The sequence below is a fragment of the Microcebus murinus genome, chromosome 7, assembly GCF_040939455.1.
Source record: "Microcebus murinus isolate Inina chromosome 7, M.murinus_Inina_mat1.0, whole genome shotgun sequence".
Classification (NCBI taxonomy): domain Eukaryota; kingdom Metazoa; phylum Chordata; class Mammalia; order Primates; family Cheirogaleidae; genus Microcebus; species Microcebus murinus.
The window spans coordinates 80,853,532-80,877,956 of NC_134110.1; positions in this window are offsets into that span (position 1 = coordinate 80,853,532).

Here is a 24,425-nt window from a genome sequence, read left to right on the forward strand (position 1 = left end):
TCCCCCATGAATTCCTTTTCAATGCCTGAATTTGCTTGAATGAAGCCCAGATGTTGACACTGGAGCTCTATGACTCAAACTGCATTCTACTGAATATACTCAATCTCTTAATATTTTACTGTCTGTTTGATGCTCATAGGATCAATAGTGATGGCTCCTCTTGCATATCTGATAATAGTAATTTCAGTCTTCTCTTTTCTTCTTGGTTAGCCTGGCTAGAGAGTTACCAATTTTATTGATCTTTTCAAAGAACCAGATTTTGGCTTTGTTGTCCTTCCTATTGTTTTTGTGCTTTCAATTTCATTGATTGTTGCTGTATCTTTTATTAATTTTTTTACTGCCTGCTTTAAGTTTACATTGGTCCAGTTTCCTAATGTGGAAGTTTAGGTTTTGATTTTAGGTCATTTTATCTTTTCTAATACATGCATGCACTGCTACAAATTCCCCTCTAAACACTGGTTTTGCAGTATTCCACACATTTTAATAAGTTGTATTTTCCTTTTCATTTAATTCAAAATGATTTTTTAGTTTCTCTGAAGACTTATTTGATCTATGAGTTATTTACAAGTGTGTTGTTTGATCTCCCAATATTTGGGGATTTTCCCACTATCTTTTATTTACTGATTTGTAGTTTAATTGCCTTCTGGCCTAAGAACACACTTTATATGATTTGTATTCTTTTAAATTTGTTCAAGTGTGTTTTATATTCAATATGTAATCTTTCTGGTTAATTGTACCATTAGCTTTAGAAAATGTATATTGTTATTGTCATATGGAGTATCCTGTAAAGGTCATTTAGACCAAGTTAATGGCATTGTTCAGGCCAACTATGTCTTTACTTAAATTCTATTAATTACTAAAGTAGGATATTGAAGTCTCCAATTAAAATAGTGAATTTGTCTCTTTCTCCTTTAAGTTCTATCCATTTTTGTATCACATGTTTTAACACTCTGTTGTTTGGTTCACACATAATTAAGATCGGTGTGTCTTCTTAGGGAATTGATCACTTTATCATTAGGTTAAAGCCCCTCTTTATCCCTGATAATGTTCTTTGTTCTGAAGTTTGCCTTGTCTGAAATTAATATAGCTACTCTACCTTCCCTTTTATTATTGTTACCATAATCTTTACCTGTATATTTTCATTTAACTTACTATTTATTTGTTTGTTTTTCAGAGATGGGGTCTCACTCTGTCATTCAAGCTGGAGTGCAGTGATGAAATCATAGCTCACTTCAGCCTCAAACTCCTGGGCTCAAGAGATCTTTCTGCTTCAGTCTTCCCAGTAGCTGGGACTACAGGCATGCACCACCATGCTTAGGTAAGTTTTTTCTAGTACCGTTATTATTATTATTATCATTATTTTAGAAACTGAGTCTTGCTATGTTGTCCAGGCAAGAGGTTTTTTAATAGCTAACAATACCATATATATATATATATATATATATATATATATATATATATATCTCACTAATTCACCTCTGAAGCAAGGTAGTGGTCCACCTGAATGCCTGAATACTTCAGCACCAGGAGCCCTGTAGCAATTCCATCAAAGACAGACAGCACCCAGATGGCTGCTGCTTCTCAGCTGAGGCAGGCAAGTAAACCCTCAGAGGGTCAAGCTCCTACTTGTAGGTATTGGTGAAGAACATCTGGAGCTTAGAAGGCCAGTCATTCTACTGCCATGGCAGCCAGTGGATGCCCTTGTGCCTGCACTTGTAGCAGTTCCAGGGATCTTCCTTAATGGCCACCTGGGCAGCCCCCAGCCCACAGAGAGGTACACACACGCCACACAAAACACCTGCAGCAGTTGGTCCTACACATGAGCAATTCATGCCCCCCACCCCAGCAGATGGTGCAGGACTAATAGCCATTGTTGTAGGATTGATATGCACACTTCAGGAAGCAGTTCTTGCCATTTTGGCACATTCCTTCAATGAAAAGATGTTTCAGGATGACAGTGAGGCACCCACAAGAGAAAGAAATGTCTTCCATATTCTGGTAGTTCTGCTGCACCCTATACATCAGCCACTCTCTTGTGAGTTAATCAGTAATTCTTTGACTTCGGGCTTCTCTGTTGTGCTCTTCTTGAGTTTCCTGGCTGGTGGGGGTGGTGCATAGGCAGCTGCCTCAAGTTCAGCCCACATGTTTGTGTAAACTTCTTTGTAGGGATTCTTCTCCTCTGCTCATGACTTCCAGCCCTTGAGGCCAGAGGACTGGAACTCTCCAAGGGCTCATTCAAGTATTAGCTTGTTCTGTAGCTCCAGAACTTTGGCAGTGCCAATCTTATCACTTTCATGGCATGGCGGGAACAACTTCCCAGTAGTAACTGGTGGCCACCTGCAGGACTTCACAGATTTCTTTGGGGTGCATGGGCTGCTTGTTGTAGGTGGCCTGGTGCGACACTGCAAAACGAGCTCGGCAGTATCAACTTCTCCACACACAAACCACTGGGAACTTGCTGTCTGCAAACCACATGACTCATCAGGTGCCATAGCTGCTCTGCTCCGGGCAGTCATCCACCAAGACACAATGCCACGTGGCCACCAGGAGAAGCTCCACAGTTTTCCCCTTAGATAAGCTGCCCAGTGCCAAAGCCTTGGCTGTCCTCATACTCCAGTTCATCATCCTCTGTTTAGGTGGCATTTTTGTCCCTGGCATCGATCCCAACAGGTTCAGGTGTGGTGGCCACAGTGGGGAAGGATGCAGGGTCAGTGGCCTCCTGTACCTTCTAAGACTCCCCGGAACCCTGGTTTCCTTCCACAGTATTCATTACTGCAATGACCTTGGCTTTCCTCTCATCCTGTAAGGCCAAGTGCAGCCCCTCTGTGGTCCAGCTCAGGGGTGAGCCCTGGCCAGGTAGCTCTGTAATTAGCTGCCCCTCTCCAGTCTTTATACTGGATACTTTATATCCATAAAAATGGATAAGTATAAAGTATAAGTATAAAGTATACTTTATACTTAGTCTTTATACCTAAGAAAGTGTATTTCTTAGGATGACATACTGTTGTTATTTTTTTATTTATCTCACTAATCTTTTTATTTCTTTCTCTTAATCTCATTCTTTTAATTGGCATATTCAGATCATTCACATTTAAAGTGATTACTGATATAGTTGGATTAATATCTACCATGTTTATAATTATTTCCCCTTCATTATCTTCATGTTTTGTTTTTTGTTTTCCCACTTTTTCTGCTTCCCAATTTCCAATTGAGCATTTATGATTCCTTTTCATCTCCTCTTTTAGCATAGCAAAATTTTTTTTAGTATTTGCCTTGGAGTTTCAATATACATCTTTAACCGCTACAAGTCCATCTTAAAAGAACATTGTATCTCTTCACATGTACTATAGGAACCATGTGTAGCTCCAATTACTCCCTTCCATCCCTGATGACACTGTTGTTATTCATTTTGTATATCTATGAATACATAAAATTGATACTTTAAGGTCAATTAAGAAAAAATATTTTAGCTTCATTTCTTTCTTTTCCAATATCCTTTCTTTATGTAGATATGAGGTTTGTATTTACTTTATTTTCTTTTTCCCTAAAGAACTTCTTTGACGTGTCTTGCAAGGCAGATCTGCTGCCAAAGAAGTCCCTATCTTTGTGTGGAAACTATTTTATTTCTCCTTTACTTTTAAAGGATAATTTCACTGAATATAGAGTTCTAGGTTGTTTTTCTTCTTTCAATCCCCACCCCATAGATTCTTTCCAGAGTTTCTCTTTGTCTTTGGTTTTCTACAGGTTGAATATGTATGCAACTGCACTTAATACTTCTATTTATTTTAATTAGTGTCCTCTCAGTTTCCTGAATCTGTGGTTTTTGTGTCTACCATTAATTTTGTAAATCTTAAGCATTATTACTTCAAATATGTCTTCTGCTCTATTCCCTCTTTGTTCCCATCTGGTATTCCAATTATATATATGTCAAATCTCTGGAATTACCCTCACAGTTGTTGGATGTCCTGTTCTGTTTCTTTTCTTTATTTCTTTAATGCATTATTCTTTTTCTCTTTGCATTTCAGTTTGGGAAGTTTCAATTAACCTGTCTTTAGTCTCACTTATTCTTTCTTCTGCTGTGTCCAGTCTATGATTTCTCAAGAAGCATTCTTCATTTCTGTTGAAGAGGTTTTGATTTCTGGCATTAATATTGGATCCTTTGTTAGTATTTTTATCTCTCTACTTATATTTTTATCTGTTTTTGCTTATAGTCTACTTTGCCCAATATATCTCATTACATATTATCTCAGTTATTTTAAATTCTCTTTTTAAAAATTCCAACGTGTGTTATATCTGACTCTGGTTCTGATGCTTGCTTTGCTCTTTGCATATTGGTTTTTCTTTTCCTTTTCTTTTTCTTTTTTTTCCAGCATGCCTTGTAACTTTTTGTTGAAATCAGGACTTCTTGTTCTAGATATTAGAAACTGAGGTCAATCAGCTGTTAGTGTGAGGACTCAAATTAATATGGGTAAGAGTTGTGCTGTGTTTAATGTCTACTGCAGCTGTTGATGTCAAAGGCTTTAAATTTCTCTAATGTCTTTGTTTTTGTCCCCTCTCTTGAGCTAGGCTTTGCTAGACTATGAAAAAAGTATATAAGTATATTGACTGTCTTATATAAAACTGACTGGTGCCAAAATTAGAAGGAAGTTCAAACCTAGTGGATTCAATGCCAAAGCAACCTATGGTGGGCACATAACCAGATGTGTCTCTGTCTGGACTTTTAGTGCCTAGAAAAGGCCAGAAGTAGAATCCTGTGTGCTCCGTGTCACACAGAGTCTGTGTCTTGCAGCTATTTAGGTTATAAATTACCCTTTATTTGTTTATTTATGTATTTTTTATTCCAGCATATTATGGGGGTACAAATGTTAAGGTTACGTATATTGCCCTTTCCTCCCCTCCCACTGAGTTAGAGCTCCAAGAATGTCCATCCCCCAAATGGTGTGCATCACACTCATTGTGTATGTATATACCCATCTCCTCCCCCTCCACCTGCCCGACACCCAATAAATGTTATTCCTATATGTCCACTTAGGTGTTGATCAGTGAAACCAATTTCCTGGTGAGTACATGTGGTGCTTATTTTTCCATTCTTGGGATACTTCACTTAGTAGAATGGGTTCCAGCTCTATCTAGGAAAATACAAGAGGCACTAGATCACCGTTGTTTCTTATAGCTGAATAGTATTCCATGGTATACATATACCACATTTTATTAATCCACTCATGTATTGATGGGCACTTTGGTTGTTTCCACATCTTTGCAATTGTGAATTATGCTGCTATAAACATTCGAGGTATCTTTTTATATCAGAGTCTTGTTGGGATGATGGTAAGGTATGGGGAGAGGGAAACATCTAGAATATTAATATTAAATCTCAGTCTTTTGTTGGGCCTGTGTTTCTGGACATTGACATTCACAAATGTTTCTTCTCTAGAATTTCCTCTGTTCTTTAGTGAGACAGAAAGACAAATGAGGCTGAAGTGGGAACAATGCCATTCTGTGAGCTAGGATAAGGCTCTGGTAGGGCTTTTTTTGTTGTTGTTTTTTTTTTTTTGGGGGGGCGGGAGGAGGCTTTTCTTTTGGTTATATTTCACAACAATTAGTCTTTACTAAAAGCTAGAGCTACAAGGATATGTTTCTTGGTTCTTCACTGTAAGAACCTAGAGCAGCTACAGTAGAAAAACTCCACAAAACTGTGGGGCTCTCTATTAGACTGTAGCTTCCATGAGTTCTCACTGTCATACTAAGCCACTCCACATCCAGCCTCCACCAATTCATCAAAATTACCTTTGAAGTGTTTCATCAGTTTATGATTCCAGCTATGCAGGGGTCAATTGAAACTATTTAGATACATATATTTTCTTAAATTTTAGAGATGGAATTTTCCCTGCAACCTCAGTTTTCTGAAGGATCCAATAAAAGCTATTTCATTGTCTTTCCTCATTTATATTGCTTTTCAGTTTGTCAGTTTTGGCTTCTTACGATGTTAGAGATAACATCAGAGTTCTTTACATGTTAGAGCTGAACTGGAAAACCTCATTTAACACCTTAAATATTTTAAAATATCAAATTCAAAGTTATTTTATGAACTTTTGGGATAGGTTCCATTCAAAGTTATTAGCATTGGTTCTACAATCTGTATATCTTCACTATTTCCAAGTAAATTTTATGAAAGATTATTTATACTCTATTAACTCTTTTGTACAAGTTAAATATATGTGACTATATTATATCACCTTTAAACTGGCATTTTTCATCCTTAATTCATATAGCTCAATAGACCATATTCCAATTCAACAAGCATCAATATATACAACATTGGACTATTTCAAATTGCAAAAATGTTCAAGTACTAGGTAATAAGTAGACAATGATGTCAAACTAAAAGCAAGTGATGATATACCATTGCCCCAAGAAATCTCACAGAGCTGGAATTTCCTGCCTGTTTGTATAGTTTATATAATCCCTTTAACTGCATATTCTGGTTTCTAACTGAATTCTATTTCTGTGTTTATTTATGATATCCATTCATCAGATTTATAAATGCATAGACTTTGCATAACTCTTTAGGTATGTGCACATAAAATAAATGAAAACAAATGCTTTCATTAACACAGCTGCTCTATAGTATTTAGTTCAAATAATTCTGTACTTGCCTCTCACAGACAAGAGACTTGGGAAAGAAAAGGAAGTAAATATTAAAATAGAAAAATATCCCTCGTTTTAGTCAAAAACCCAGAGTAGAAGTAGTGATACTTGCACTCTAAAAGCACATAGAAAGTTGATAATAAGACACAAATAGCATACATGTAAATGCTAAAATCATGATTCTTACAGTGCCATGCAAACACATGCTATAGTCCTTTTAAGAGTTCTAAGGTTCTCAACTAAAATCACTTTTAAAGAGAATAAGAACTGTACATTTGCTATATATTTTTCAGGTTTGTTCTAAGACATTGAGAAAATTAAGACACTTCATTGCAAAGAAAAGACATTATCACTAAGAAAAAAAATTTCAAGGAAGTAATATCCTTTTATTTCCAACTAAGAAAATATGAAACCACATTCATATATTAACTGCACTTGCCTAAGATCAGATCTTTTTTTGTTGTTGTTAATTTAGAGATGGTCAGCCAGGATACATGATTAATTGACAAGAGAGAAGGAGTTGACTGAAAGTTTGCCTGCAACTCACAGAACAGCATATCAATACATGGAAATCCTGGATAGAATACAAAAAGAAAAGAAAAAAATAGAAATACGAAGTCTGTCCAGAAAATATCCAGCCATTGTTAATATAACAAGAACAGTTTGCACTATATCAACATTGATGTAACCTGGCAGCCAAGGAAAGTGGACTGGAATGCACGTGTGTGGACAATGACTACTTCACTGCACTAGTCAGTGGGGCACTAGACGCTGTTGAGTGATCCTGTGTACTGTGTGGCCCTCTCATCTAAGATGACTCAATGAGTAGATCTATGGATCTGCATCAAATTTTGCCTTAAGCTTAAACAATCCTCTGCAGAAACTGTTTGGATAATTCAGGATTTCAGGTATGATGCAATGGGTGCAGCACAAATAAAAGTGTGACATGAACGCTTCAAAGATGGCCGAGAATCTGTTGAAAGTGATCCACATTCTGGAAGGCCTGTGACCTGAGAATGTCAAACGTGTACAGGCTGCATCAACAAAGGGCCCAAGGTGCCTACTTTGAAGGGGACTGAGTTGTCATTGTCCTATATACAATGTTTCTGGTATCTTCTTCAATGAATGTCTCCATTTGTCATATTACATGGCTGGATACTTTCTGGATAGACCTTGTATATAGCTGGTCTCAAAACAAGGATGAAACTGGCAGACGCCACAAAAAAGAGGGAAACTCAAACCTAAAGTATTGAGATTGAGTTGAAGCCAAAACAACCCGTAGGAGATGCATGACCAGATATGTCTACATGTGCTTTCAATACTTAGCCAAAGTGAGGAGTAGAATCATATGTAGTGCAGTAAGCTGGACCTCAGTTCCCTACATAAAATCAGGAACCAGAGTTATCTTGTGCAGAACATTGTTGTCCACAGTAATCATTCATTAGGTCTTCCATAGCAAATTATCATAATGTTAGTGGCTTAGAACAAAAGCAATTTGTTCTCTTGCTGTCCTGGGGGCTAGAAGTCCAAAATCAAAATGTTAGAAGGGTCATGCTCCCTTTGAAGGCTCTACAGAAGAATCCTTTCTTCCCTCTTCCTGCTTCTGTTGCCTCCCAGCAATTCTTGGCATTCACTTGGCTTGTACCTGTGCATTACTTCTATTTATGTACAGATGTTTACATGGTCTCTATTTCTGAGTATGCATCTGTCCATCTGTGTCCTCTCCTCTTCCTATAAGGACACCAGTCATTGGATTAAAGATCCATCCTAAATACAAAATGATTTCATCTCAAGATTCCTAACTAATTGCATATGTAAAAACTTTATTTCCAAATAAGGTCTCATTCTCACTTTCTGAGTTGACATTAATTCTTGAGAGACAATGCTCAACCTTTGACATTAAAGTTAGACATCCACACTGGTATCATTTCAAAGAGAGGTACCAATGAGAAATTGTAAAGCCAATTCTGGAATGTTACTTGAATTTACCTTACCTTGTAGCATAAAACACCAACATTAAGTCATAACATAAAATCTTCTCCAGGTCAAAGAAATTCATAGCACTCTGTCATATACAGGGGAAGCTTCCACAACTCATGGCCCGTGGAGAACTCCCAACTAATTTGAATTTCTCTAGTGCTTATCACTAAAGCTTTCCAAAATGCCAAGTTAATTTTGCATGGAAGACAAAAGGTATAATAAGCAATGGACAAGAAGTGAAATTGTTTTGGTTCTTCACGCAGCTTTGATCTCATAGAACATCAGTTCCTCATCAATAAAATTGAGATTACCATAAATTATTTGCTTTTAACACAGATTATTATAAGGACAACATGAAGCATGGATTTGAAAGCATTTTGAAAACTGGAAGATGATATGCAGACAAATGAAAGAGATTAAGAAGCTTTGGAAATGTCTATCATGTGTGCAAAATAAGTCTGAGTAACCAATGTTTAAAGGTTAATAGAGTCAAAAAAGTCAAAGTATAAAAACTCTAAAAGGGGCCAAATATTTTTTCAAAAGAACACATCATTTTAATCAAGTTCTACCTAAATTGTATGGTTTTAAATGATGAAAGTAAATTTTAAAAATAAAGAATGAAATCAAGCACACTTTTTATAAGGTGACCTAACTAGTTTCCACTATCAATAAGCTTCAGACTGTGCTTAAAGATTCATGTCCAGTTTTATCCTTAGCTTTGAGCCTAAGGATAAGTGAATTTCTCTGTTGCCTTTCTCGTAGTTTCACTGACATTTCCTGGAAGTCACACTTAGCAAAAGACAACATACATTTGTACTAACCTTAAGATCCTAGTGGAAAAATAAAGGCTGCTCTTGTGAGCTCAGTTCACAGAGTTTGCTCTGTGAAACAAAGTATTGCCCACTATATCTCACATTCTCAGACATCACTACTGGAATGTCATTTTTTTACCGGCATTAAAAGACAAATTGTGAGGTTTCTCTTGTGCTGTACAAACTTGTTTTGCTGTCACTGTTATCTTGGCTGCAAAGGGGTACAAAAGTCCAAGAAGTCAAAACAGTAGCTTTCTGATGTTGGGATAATTCCATGCTCACTTTTCCACACAATGCAGAGGCCAAATCAATCACAGATTGACCACGTTGTGCTAACTACCAGGACTGTAGCTGTCAATTCTTGGTTTAGACAGCCTACTGTGTCATTCCACTTGACTAATTTCTTATTCATTCTCTCCAATCATGTGTAGACTCAACAGGACATCTGTCTGGGAATGATTAGAATGATATGTATCTTTTGTTGTATCTTTCTCACATCTTATCAGTGGGGTAAATGACATTATCTTTAGCTTATAATCAAAAGTGCATACTGGCCCTTACATCCTTTATGTCCAGCCCATAAAACATCAAGCAAGATTACCTCCTTTATCGTGCATTGCATACATTAGTGAAATTGAGTATGCCAGGCAAATTCACTTCAAGAAATCTCCCTCATGTCAGATTCTTAGACACTTACTAGCACCCTTCCTGATACAATGAGAAGAAGGAAATTCCAAGCAGAAAACATTTGTGGACATGTTCCCAGTTCAGGTCCCATTTGCTGACTTCTCCTCTAGACCTTTTCTGGGTCTGTGTTCCCCATTTTTCTTCTTTTTCTTTATGTTTCTCCATCTACCAAACTCCTCCAATGAAAGCTGCCTGGCATGATGTTGACTCACCTTGGCATTTGTCTCTTTTATATTCCTCCCCTTGTTCATGAATTATACACCAAAGACTATTTCCACCCCGTATAGGAGAAAAGCTTAAGGATCAGGAACACAAGAACTAACCCAGATTCCCCACTCTATGCTTCTTTTCTTCTGATAAAAAACTTGAAATATGTCAGGCAATATACTAGGCCCAAAGATTAAAATAATAGAAAGATAATTTCTGCTCTGATAGGCTTTTGATGATGTGCAGTTGATTTCAAGAGTTACATGAGAACATAAAACTCAACCACAAGGCAGTAAATAATAAAATGGTGCTGTTTCCTGAGGACTGTGAGAAGAGGAATGATGAAATGTTAATTTTGTTTAGATGGGCAAAAAGCTGGATAAATGAGATGACCTTTTCTTTGAACCATATATAAGGAATCCCATGGCTGTCTTCTGATTAAGGTATGGTAAGGAAAGAAATAACATCATTTATGAGGCAGATAAAAAAAAAGAAGACTTAAGTTTCGTGGGAAAAAAAGGGAGGAATACTGTTACTATTGTGACCTTGAATAGTATAGCTATACTACACAATTAGAAAAAAGGAGCTAAAATTTAAAATAAAATCTACAATTAATCTTTCTGCTCTTTCTACTATAGTACTACACAGGACAGTGGATTTGGGAAATAATTCTCAAATAACAGAAACATCTGTGCTGTCATCAAAACTTTGTAATATTTGTTGATTGCCTGTATTGCAGTTTATTTAATTTGTTAAGGTTATACATGCTTTTAAAGTTTTATTTTATTTTTAATTGATAAGTAATAATTGCATATACCTTTGGGGTACAATGGGATGTTTTGATTCATGTATACATTGTGAAATGATCAAATCAGGGTAATTATCATGTACACCACCTCCAGTAGTTACCATTTTTTATAGTACGAACATTTCAAATCCTCTCTTTTTAGCTATTTTGAAATATATAATACATTATTAGTAATTATAATCACTTTGCTGTGAAATAAAACACTAGAATTTATTTCTCCTATCTATCTATAACATTGAACCCATTGACCAATGTCTCCCTTTCCCCATCCACCTCCCCCAACACCCCCTACCATCCTACTACTGTTACTAAAGAGCAGTAACCACCATTCTATTCTTTACTTCTATGAGTTTGACTTGTTTAGATTCCACATATGAGATCATACAGTATTTGTTTTTCTGTGCCTGGATTATTTTACTTAACACATGTCCTATAGTTTCATACATGTTGCCAAGAATGACAAGATTTCATTATTTTTTATGGTTGAATGCACACACATTGTGTGTGTGCATGTTTGTGTGTGCATGTGTGTGTGTGTGTGTGTGTGTGTGTCTCACATATTCTTTATCCATTCATCAGTTAGCGAATATTTAGATTCATTCCATATCTTGGAAATTGTGAATAGCACTGCAATATACATGGGGATCTAGGTATCTTTTTAATATATTAATTTCAATTCCTTTGGGTATATATCTAGTAATGGGATTGCTGGATCATATGGTAATTCTATTTTTAGTTTTTTGAGGAACCTCCATACTGTTTTCCAAGATGGCTGTACTAATTTACAATACTACCAACAGTGTATAAGTGTTCCATTTTCTCCACATCCTCAGGAACATTTGTTATCTTTCATATTTTTATTTCTCCTTTTATTTCATCATATTATGAGGGTACAAATATTGTTGGGGCTACATATATTGCCCCTGCTATCCCTCTTCCCCTCTGTGCCAGAGATTCAAGCGTGTCCAACCCCCAGTTGGTGCAAACCACACCCATTATATAAGTATACACCCTTCCTCCCCTCCCCCTTCCCACCTGCCCTCCACTCTATAAAAGTTGTTTTTTTTCTTTTTTTGACATTTTGGTTACACTATATATCTTTGCCTCTCCCTAAGAAGAGTTAGAGGTATTCCCTTCCCCCCACAATGCTCATCTTTTTTATAATAGCCAATCTAACAGGTATTAGGTGATATCTCATTGTGATTTTAATTTGCATTTTTCTGATGATTAATAATGTAGAACATTTTTTAATATACATGTTGGCCATTTCTATGTCTTTTTTTGAGAAATGTCTATTGAATTATTTTACCTATATTTAAATAGGATTATTTGTTTCCTTATTATTGAGTAGTTTGAGTTCCTTCTATATTTTGGTATTAGCCCCTTATCCAATATATGCTTCACTAATATTTCTCCCAATCTGTGGATTGTCTCTTCATGTTATTGTTTCCTTTGATGTGCAGAAGCTTTTTAGTTTGATACAATCCTATTCATCTATTTCTGCTCTTTTTGCCTGTGCTTCTGGTTGTCATATCTAGGAAATCTCTGCCCAGATCAATGTCATAAAGCTTTTCCCCTATTTATTATTTCCAGTAGAGCTTTTTTCCATGGAGCTTTTCCTCTATTTATTATTTATTATCCCCTATTTGTTATTTTTAGTAGTTTTATAGTTTAAGATCTTATGTTTCAGTCTTTAACACATTTTTAGTTGCTTCTTATATAACAGGTAAGATAAAGATTCATTTTTATTTTTATGCATGTAGATATCCAATTTTCCCAACACCATTTATTTGAGACTATTCTTTTCCCATTGTATGTTCTATCCCACCCAAAATAAATTGACCGTAGATGTGTGGAGTTTATTTCCATTATCTCTATGCTATTCAACTGATTCATGTGCTTGTTTCTCTGCTAGTTACATGCTGTTTTGACTTCTATAGTTTTGTAATATATTTTGAAATCTGGAAGTGTGATGCCTCCAGCTTTGTTCTTTTTGGTCAAGATCTCAAGATCACTTTGACTATTCAAGATCTTTTGTGGTTCCATACAAATTTCAGAATTCTTTTTTTTTAAACCTGTGAAAAATTGTATTAGAATTTTTATAGGGATTATAATGAATCTATACATCACTTTTGGCAGAATGAACATTTTAACAATATTAATTCTTCCATTCCATGAACATGAAATATCTTTCCACTTATTTGTGTCATTTTCTATTTCTTTCACCAATGTTTTGTAGTTTTTATCTGAAGATCTTTCAATTCCTTGGTTAAATTTATTTCTAAATATTTTATTTTTGGTGTTATTATAAGTGTGATTGTTTTCTTAATTTCTTCTTTGGACAGTTCATTATTAGCGTATAGAAATATTACTGATTTTTGCAAGTTGATTTTGTATCCTGGAACTTTACTGAATTCATTTATCAGTTCTGGCAATGTTTTAGTGGAATCTTTAGAATTTTCTATATAAGATCATGTTGTCAGTAAACAGGGACAATTTTAGTTCATTCTGTCCTACTTAGATTTGTTTTTCTCTCTCTTGTCTAATTTCTCTAGCTAGGTCTTCCAGCACTATGTTGAACAGAAGTTTTGAAAGTGGACATCCTTGTCTTGTTTCTGATCTTTGAGGAAAAGCTCCAACTTTCCATTGTTGAGTGTAATATTAGCGATGCGCTTGTTATATATGGCCTTTATTGTGTTAAGGAACATTCCTTCCATACCTAACTGGTAGAGATTTTTTTTTTAATGAAAATGTATTGAATTTTTGTCAATTGTTTTTCTGTATCTATTGAAATGATTATATAACTTTTGTTCTTCATTATGTCATTCATTTATGGACTCATATATGTTAAACTAACCTTGCATTCCCACTTGGTCATGGTGAATGATCCTTTTATTTTAATGTACAGTTTAATATGATTTGCTAGCACAATTGACTCTTGAATAACATGGGTTTGAACTGTGAGAGTCCATTTTTATGTGGATTTTCTTCTACCTCTACCAACTTGAAATGGCAAGACCAACCTCTCCTTTCCCTCTACCTTAGCCTAGTCAACATTAATATGATGAGATTGAAATCTTGATGGTAATCCACTTCCATTTAATGAATAGCAAATATATTTTCTCTTCCTTATGATTTTTAATAATATTAAAAATTAATTACTAATTATAGCTAGCTTACTTTGTTGTATACAATATACAATATATGTATACAACTTTATTGTATACAACATACAATAGTGTTATTCAACTGTTTATATTGTCAGTTAAGACTTCTGGGTAACAATAGGCTATTAGTAGTTACATTTTAGGGGAGTCAAAAGTTATACATGGCTTTTTGACTACATGGGCATCAGCATCCTTAACCTTCACATTGTTCCATGGTCAATTTTTTTTATTGAAGATTTTTGTATCTATGTTCATAAGAAATATTGGCCTGTAGTTTTTTGTTTTGTTTTGCTTTGATTTTGTTATTCATTTATTGGATCTGGCTTTGGTATCAAGGTAATGCTGACCTTGTAAAATGAGGTTGGATGCATTTCCTCCTAAATTTTTCAGAAGAATTTTAGAAAGATTGGTATTAGTCTTTAAATGTTTGCTAAATTTCAGTTGTAAAACCATCTGGTCCTAGGCATTTCTTTGATGAAGGCTTTTAGTTACTTATTAAATCTCTTTGCTCATTATCATTCTGTTCATATATCCAATTTCTTCTTGGTTTCATTTTTGTAGGTTATATATTTCTAGGAATTTATGCATTTCTTCTATGTTGTCCAATTTGTTGGTATATAAGCATTCATAGTAGTCTCTTATGACCTTTTGTATTATCAGCTATAATGTCTGCTCTTTCCTTTTTTCATTTTGATTCTTCTCTCTTTTTCTTTTTCTTAGTCTAGCTAAGAGCTCTTGCTCTTATTTTTTTTTTTTTTTTCCCATTTGCATGGGATGTCCTTTTCTCTTCCTTTACTTTTGGTGTGAATGTCTTTAAGGTGAAGTAAGTTCTTATAGGCAGTATATAGTTGGGGCTTTTTTAATTTTTTATCCAGCCACTTTATGCCTCTTGATTGAAGAATTTAGTCCATTTACATTTAAATTAATTGTCAAAAAGTAAAGACCAACTAGTACCAGTTTGTTCATTCTTTTCTATTGTTTTATAGATCCTTTGTTCCTTTCCTCCTCTAGCCTTTCCCTTGTGGTCTGATGGGTTTGTATACCAGTATGCTTTGAATCTTTTCTTAAATATTTTGTGTATCCATTATAGGCTTTTTATATTATAGTTACACTGGAAATTACATAAAATATCTTATAATAGATTATTTTGAGTTAGTAACAAATTTGTTTTCAACACTCATCTTTAACTTTGATAATTCAATTATAATGTGTATTGATGTGGGTCTCTTTGGACTCACCTTGTTTGGTGTGCATTGGGCTTCCTGGATCTGGCTTTCTATATCCTTCACCAAGGTTGGGGCAATTTCTACCATTATTTCTTTGAATATATGTTCTGTCATTTTCTCTGGTCTCCTTGTGACACACCAATAATTTGTTAAGTTGCTCTGCTTGATGGTGTCTCATAACTTTCTTAAGCTATCTTTATTCTTTTTATTCTTTTCACATTTTCTCCTCAGACTAAATGATTTCCAGTGACCTGTCTTCAAGTTCACTGATCCTTTTATTCTAGTTGATTTAGTCTTCTGTTAAGCCCCTCTATTGAATCTTTCAGTTCAGTTATAGTATTCTTAAAATATGTGACATCTGTTTGGTTCTTTTTCATACTTCCTATCTCCTTTGTTGAACTTCTCAGTTTGTTCTTGCATTGCTCTCTTGACCTCGATGAACATCTCAATGACTGTTGTTTTGAATTCTGTCCTGGATAAATCACCTATCTCCGCTTCACTAGGATTGGTTTCCAAAAATTTATTTTGTTCTTTTAATTGGAATATATTCCCATTTCTTTATTTTTCTTGACATTTGGTGTTAGTTTCTCAACATTTGATAAGAAAATTAACTCTCAGTCTTATCAGGCTGGCATCATGTAGGAGAAAAATCCCACCGAAGTTTTGGAATGTCTCTCAAATTTTTGTATTTGTCCAGACTGATGTCTGTGTTTTGATTGTCTCATGGAGCTTAGGGTGTGCCACATCCTTTCAGTATCTTGAGACCTGAAAACCAGATTCTCTAGCTGTGGTGGGAAAGGTTGGGGTGTTGGCTGTATGTTTCACTTTCTTCCATCATCACAGTAAAGCTGAGGGTGGGTGTTTATCTCCCACTCTGTCTACCCTAAGCTAGGTAGGCGATCTGCGGCAAATACCTATACTAGTGTTCAGGTTGCACCCTCTGATCCTGGGGAGGTAGCTGCTGGAGGTGAGCCAATTATATCATATATTCACCTCCTTTATTTCTGTGGTCTAATACCAGTCAGGAATACAAAGGGCCACCAACTTCCAGAGCTAGTTTGTTAAGAAGATAGCCCCTTGCGTGGGAGTTATAGAAGTTGTGACACTTGGTTCATGGGCAAACTCCTTCCAGGAAGAAGGAGTAGGCCTGAATTTACCACTGGGGTGAGCCAGAGAGAAGGCTCACAAAGTGCCAAGCTCTGGCTCTGGCTGCTGTAGGGCTATTGTTTGTTTTCCCAGTTAGCTCCTGATGTGAGTTCATTGGAAGCTAGGCCACTGAGTAACCACTGGAAGTATGTGTTGTAAGCTCCTTCTAGACAGCAAATGGGGGCTGCATATTCCCACCTTCTTTCTGCATTGCTTCAAGGGAGTGTAGCCCTGGAAAGTGTTCTCATACCTGTTTGAGACAATTTATTTGTTTTTTTTTTTTTTTTTTTTTTTGAGACAGAGTCTCGCTTTGTTGCCCAGGCTAGAGTGAGTGCCGTGGCGTCAGCCTAGCTCACAGCAACCTCAAACTACTGGGCTCAAGGGATCCTCCTGCCTCAGCCTCCCAAGTAGCTGGGACTACAGGCATGTGCCACCATGCCCGGCTAATTTTTTGTATATATTAGTTGGCCAATTAATTTCTTTCTATTTATAGTAGAGACGGGGTCTCGCTCTTGCTCAGGCTGGTTTCGAACTCCTGACCTCGAGCAATCCGCCCGCCTCGGCCTCCCAGAGAGTTAGGATTACAGGCGTGAGCCACCGCGCCCGGCCTGAGACAATTTATTTGTTTTATGATGTAGGGAGACTCACATTTGCCTAATCTCTTCTGCTCCCAGAGTTGAGAGGTTTAGAATGAAGTACTTCAGGAGGTAGCTGTAAAAGTTGGGGCACTTGATGCATGGCATAAACCCCTTCTGGAGATAAACAGGGAGCTGCATTTTTAAAGCCCCTTCTCTACATTGTTCCTGGGAGATGAAGTCCCTGGGAGTGCTTACACACCCATACAAAACTGCTACTTTTTTCTATAGTCCAGATAAACTTGCATATACTTTGTTCCCTCTGCTCCTAGAGCTAGAATGTTTTCCCACGCCATCCCTCAAGTGGAATTGATAAAAGTCAGAATACTTGATGTGTGGACAAACTCCTTCCTAGAGGAATTAACAGGCTTGAAGTTACCCCTGGGGTAAGCTATGGGAACAGGTAGAGAAGTGCAGGTCTGCTTCTCAGGCTACTAGGTGAGATAATATTTGTCTTTCCTTTAACTCCCCAGTGAAAGTTAGTGAGAATCCAGGCCACCAGGTAGCTACCAGAAGAGTGTATCATAAACCTTTCTTAGGGACAAAAAGAAGGTTACGATTTTTAAGGCTCTTCGCTGTACTACTACTAGGGAATGAAGCCCTGGAAGCCCTTGAGAACACATATCAAACTGCTGCTTCTTTCCTCTGGTCTAAAGAGACTTTCATTTAGTTAATCTCCTTCACTGCCAGAGTTGGTGAATTGAGAGCCAAACCATGAGGAACCTTAGAGTGAGGGTGCTACACGTGAGATTAAAATCATTCTCTCCACAGGGAGAAGCTGGGCATTAAAGATCCCTTTCCCAATTGTATGGATGATTTCTTAGTTGCCTGGTGGATAGGAGTCTCTCAATTGGTCTCTGACGATCTCTCAGAGAAAATCAATTCATGAACAGATGTTTACTTAGTGCTTCCCTGGGTGGAGGAAATGTCAGGAGCTTCCTATTCTGCGGTGAAGTCAAGTTCATCACTTCACAGTTAATACTGCTAACGTCACCTCTATATACATATATTTTTTTTGTTTTACTAAGCCTATCTCTAAGCAGTATTAACTGTGAAGTCATCAATTTGAAGTGTTATTAAAATAAACAAGTACCCAAATATAAGGAAAATGTCATAGATAACCCAAGTATAAATAATCTTGCATTCCTTGGAACTCAGCCCACAGGTTGGAAGACTATGACCTATAAGTCTAGAAAGGCTATGCCTATGTCAAAATACACACATACAACAGTTATTTCTTATAGAGACTGCCATTTTAATCACTTTTACCTTTTATTGGAGGGGTATTTAGTACTAGAAACTTAAGTTTGAATACCGGACACACTGCTAACCAATTGAGTTGCTTGGAACAATCTACTTAGACTCTGTTGGTCTCTGTTTCATCCTCCACTAGTAGGAAAATGATATCTACCACTCAGAATTATTTTTTGGGTTGAAACTAACAAGTATTTAAAGCCTTAGGTATGGTCATTGGTATACAGTAAGGAAACCATAACTATATGTTTTCTATATGTATGTTTATTATCTAACAAAGTAAGAGAATAAATTTTGTTTGGATTATGTGGAAAGCATTCTTATATTCTTTTCATTTAATTGATTAGCTTGAAGAAGAATGAGAGAATTCCTGAAAATTAGGATGACTAGCAAAAATTTATGACCACAAACTTCTCTGAGTGTTAGGGAATCATCTAGGGATACAAGAATAAAACAGCAGCCTAAAATAATTTCTTACAGTAGTTACCATTTAATGATCATTTACTATGTATATAATTTCTCACTTTATTTTCTCAATAATTTCACAAGTTTATGTCACTTAATAGATGAGATGAGGAAATTGAGGTTCAGAGGGTTTAAATAACTGGCCCAAATCAAATGCACAATGTAGAAGCCAATATTGGGAATCATATATATCCTGCTACAGTGTACATTGTGACTATTGTCCTGTTTTCTAAAAAGATGCAGGACCCACCACAGAGAAAGAAGAGAGGTAAATGCAAAATTTGTTTTCCTGAAAGTTTTGTTCAGAGATATCACTGAGTAACATTTCAAGTAATATATCCTATCAGGAAGGAAGAAAGAACAAAGGCAATTTGTGAGTAGCAAAAAAGCCTATCAGGAAAAACTAATCTCTTTTTCCTTGCACATATTTTCAAAGTAGTCCTATAGGCATGCCAACTTAAATGGAATAATTAGTGTAAGAGCTTCAACATTATATGCAACATGATGGTGAAATTAATCTTGGACATTTAATGAAATACCATCTCCTCTTTAACCAAAAGTCTGACAGCCTGGTGACAGTACATATCTGTTCTTCAGGCCATTTAATTAAGAATGAACACTGTTGAGGCCTATTTTGGACACCAAATTAAAAGATTCTTGTTTAAATCGAAATGTTTACATGGTAGATTTTTGAAGCCAAGGATATTGTTTGTCATACTTAAAAGTGATTTTAAGTCATTTTTGGATTGAATTATGATGAAGATTCTTCCAATTTCTCATTCTAAACTCACCATATTATCTTATTTCAATCTTAAGTATTGCTGTATTTTGATCCATTTAAAAGTTTTATCTTTACCAATGGGAAAACAGATGTGTTTTTTACAATATATGAGCAAATGCTACTATTATGTAATATCTCGTATTTCTGTTTACATTATCAAGTCAGCCATGGCTGTTCTAGTAAAAAGTTAAGTAATTATGCATTTTGAATTTTCAATAAGGACACATGGCACACAGAGTTTTCTAAGAATAAGAGGAAGATTAGGCTAGAAAGTGTTAATTTGTTTGGCATGCAGTTTCTTTTCTTTGGACTCTTTGAGAGATACTTAATCCATGCTTTCCAAAGAAATAAAAGTTTCCATTACATTTTATGTAATTATGTCTGGTTATTTCTTCTCAAGGTACAGTGTTTGGAAACATTTGAGCAAAATCAAAACCATCTATATGTATTATAATTTGACTTTGGAAGGAAGCAGAAGGCAAACAGAAAAAAAAAGATGGAAACTCAATATTTATGATATTTACATTATAGCTAGGTTAAAGCTATTGGAAGATGAAAAGCAGTTAAATTACCTCTTGTTCTTATTATCTATGAAATCTGGTTCAGATCTAGTCTCTCTATAAGAAACATTAATTTTGCAATGATAATATTTTCTTATTAGTAATTGCATTTTAAAATATATCGTGGGCTTTAAATTCTTCAAATTACAGTCTGTAAGTCTTTTTATGGTTGTTAATTCATTTTGGTCCTCATATTTCTAGTGAACAATGCATAAACAATAATGTATCACTAATTTTCAAATGCAGAAAATCAAGCTTTAAGAAGCTACAGGACCAGTCCAGGTGCTACAGTGACAGTTTAGCAAGACCTCCAGGAGAGGATAGGCTTTCTTAAGCTTTGTAATTTCACTGTGCATTCAACATTTGAAACGCATTTTTTAAAATAGCAGCTAATCCTCAGATAAGGTATTTTATTCGACACAGAAATGTATATACAATAAAGTTCTCATTTACAAAGAATTTTATTCTAAACTGATAAATTGCTTTTAGAATCCTCAGGTGCTTTCTTAGTAATCATCATAAACAACTTCCTTATAAAGAGTAAAAGAAGTGCCTATGTTGTTCTCATATCATAAGTAACAAACTGATCTAAAATGTCAAAACGCAGTTGCAGAATCTCAAATTACTTTGCATTGCATTTTCTGCTCTATTTAAATTCTCCTTTCAGAATTGTTTAATTTTTAAGCTTATTAATATCTGATGTTAGAAAGTAATTATCCTCCCATTATTTACAACATATTAAATATCCTTTTCTCTTTATCCCACATAATTAAATTGCAAACCTTTTTGCATGAGGAACATATTTTAATGCTGAAGCATCTGTTACTGTGTCCAAATCTTCTAAAGCTGGACACATACATCATATTCATGTAAAAATAATTATCTCATTTTAAAGAGTAGGCTTTCTACCATGTGCTTTCCCCCACCAGTTTTAACAAGCATATGGACATTTTAATAGATTATACTTTTTCACTGACTTGTTTGAAATTAACCACATAATTTCTCAATAGTAGTCAGCCCAGCAATAGTTGCCTGGTTTAGCAGGCACGATGAAGAATAATACCCAATCCATTCCCAGTGTGCAAATGGTGAATTCAATGATTACTACTTTCTCATTAAGAATATGTTCAATTATGCTACAGATAGAACACCATTTGGTTTAATGAGGAATTAAAATGAATGGAATTAGATTTAAACTAAAATCTCATGAGCATTAATGGAGTGATTAAAGTGGGTGTGGAAAATCTTTTTTTAAATTATTTATCTCCAGTTCCAATCAAGAAGCTTCATTCTTAGCAAATCTTAAGAAAAATTAAATCATAGCAATGATATTGAAGTTCTTAGTTGCATCAACTCTTTTCGCTTTGACTCACAAAATAATATGTGTAACTAAAATATTTAGAGTAATTCTCACTGCTAAAACTTTACATTGCTCATTGTTTAATTTGCTCATTTAAAAATGCAAACTTATATAATAATTGTTATAGCATTTATTAGATACTTATTACCATCTAGATAATGAGTTGAATGCTTTCATGTGTTGCCTCTCAGGAGTCCTCACAATCATCCTATAAAATAGGCATTTCCATTATATTTACAGGGAAATTAGCTTTAAGAGGTTAAATGACTTTCACAAAGTCATTGAATATAGCAGGCAGAATTTTAATATGACCTCTAAGATCCCTATCTCTTGTTTTATCTACTCTATATAATCCCTGGATCTGTGAATGCTGTGGATTTTTACTTCTGAGATTGTTGTTCCACACAGCTGATTTTAATAGAGAATATCTTTAGTGGGGCTGACCTCATCAGGAGAGTTTCTAAAAGACACTGAGCCTTCCAGGCCAGGGATTAAAAGTCAGAGGAATCAGGTGAGTTAAGCCTTTAACAAGAGAGATCTTTCTTTGTTGGCTTCAAACATAAAAGGATTCATGAGTAACCCATAGCAGACAGCAAGAAAGTAAGTGGGAATTTTAGTCCTACAACCACAAGGAATTGAATTTTACCAACAACCTGAATTAACTCAGAAGTGGGTTCTTCCTAAGAACTTCCAGACCATAACTGAGTCCAGCTGCAAATGATTTCAGGCTTAAAAGAAGCTGAGCAGAGAACCCAGTCACACTGTGCCTGGAGTGCTGATTTATAGAACTTGTGCTAACTGATCGATGTTATTTTAAGCCACTGTGTTTGTGGTAATTTGTTACACAGCATAGAAAAGTAATACAAAGAGTAAGTCAGAATTTACAAGCTGGAAGTTTGAGTATATTGCCTCCCTCTCTCTACCATAATCTTTCAAATAGTCTGGACACCGCTTCATGGAAATGTGTTTATTTATTGCCCTTGGTTAAACATTTCTTTTCACAATCCTGTGTGAATCACAATGACAATGTACATGGAGCCCATAATCTTATAAACCTCATGATATTTTGTATTCATTTATTTGGAAAATTAATTTGGACACAAAATGACATATAGTAAGTGTTCAATAAATTTAGTTTTCTATTTTGCTTATAAATGGTACTCAAATGATAAGACATGAAAGTTGCCTAAACTAGAGTACATCTATATCGACTTTATGTAGAAAGTTGTTTCCATTTCTAATACTTTACCTGGTTTAGCATATTCCGCTATGAAGAAAAAATGTCTACACATTCTTCAAAATTCACTCAATTTTTGAGTAATTCCCTAACCTCCCAGACAAAAGTAGAAGCTTTTAATTGGATACTGATTTTAACTTATACACTATATACATGCAAATAGACTTATTTTCTGTAAGCAAGTTCAATGTCTCATATGCTTATATTACAAGCTTATAGCACAGAAATATGTGTATAAGACACCTAGTAAATGTTTGAAAAATGAATTGAAATGATCTTCCGAGGAAGATAGGCAACTCAGAAGAAATGCTTTGCTCAAAATCTGTAGAGTTTTGGATAAAATCACTACTGAAAATTTTTTCATTGATAAATATTGGCCTGGAGGCCTTAGAATAAGTATTTTAAGTATCAAATGCATGCATTTTTCCACTGGCTAAACATGGATAAAATGTCTCTTCTGTTCAACAGAATGAGGCACTGGTTTAAAGGTAGAATGGGTTGGGATTTTTTAAAAGTATTTATTTTTGGGAAGCCATTAAGAAAGTAGAGATTGGAAAATGTGTTTTTAATTGGTTTTCCTTTTGGAAAATGTAGCTTTTGATTTCTAAGGCAAAAAAGCCTATAAAAATCTCAAATGTTTCGTGAACATAAAATTGTTGCACCAAACAACAGTTTTCATGAAACTTGTGAATTTTAGGAACACAGATATACTTATTTCATTTTATTATTATTGTCATGCAAAGTGTATGTTTGTGCGTTGTAAGTCTATCAAGGCCATTTTATAATTATTGCCATAAGAGGTTTTTTTTTTTTTAATCAGGTAGGAGAAGAAAAGAGTTATGAACAAAAAGTACATTTATATAACAGAACACAGACTAGAAGAAGTGACTGCAAAAGGGAGATCTGCCTTTCACCTTTGATAGCTTAACTATGATGAGTCTAGGATTGATTTCCAGGTAATTTTTTTAGGTTTCTGAACATATTTTTAATTGCTGATTTAAATTCTTTGTCTAGTAAGTCCAACATCTGTGCACTCAAGGTCAGCTTCTATTGATGTTTTCTTATTCCCAGGGTGTGAGTTATCTATTGTGTCTTTGCCTGTCTCATAATATTTTTAGTGTGGAAAATTGGATATTTTAGGAAAAATAATGTGACATCTCTGAAAATCATATATTGCCCTTCTTCAGGGTTCATTGGTATCACTTTTTTTTTTTCGTGCCTTTCCTCAATTAACCAGGCAACTTCTGCAAACTGGTGTAACATGCTAGAGATAATAGGAGGCATTGTCCTCCTATAAGATATTTGATTATTAACTCTCCCACTTTCCACCTCATTCAAAAAAATATTTCAAAAGAATAATTGATAAAAGTAATACTCTACTTAGATAAAAAGCAATAGTCTACTTATAAAATTTAAACTGCATAAAATGATGGTAAAAGACCTTTCCTATAC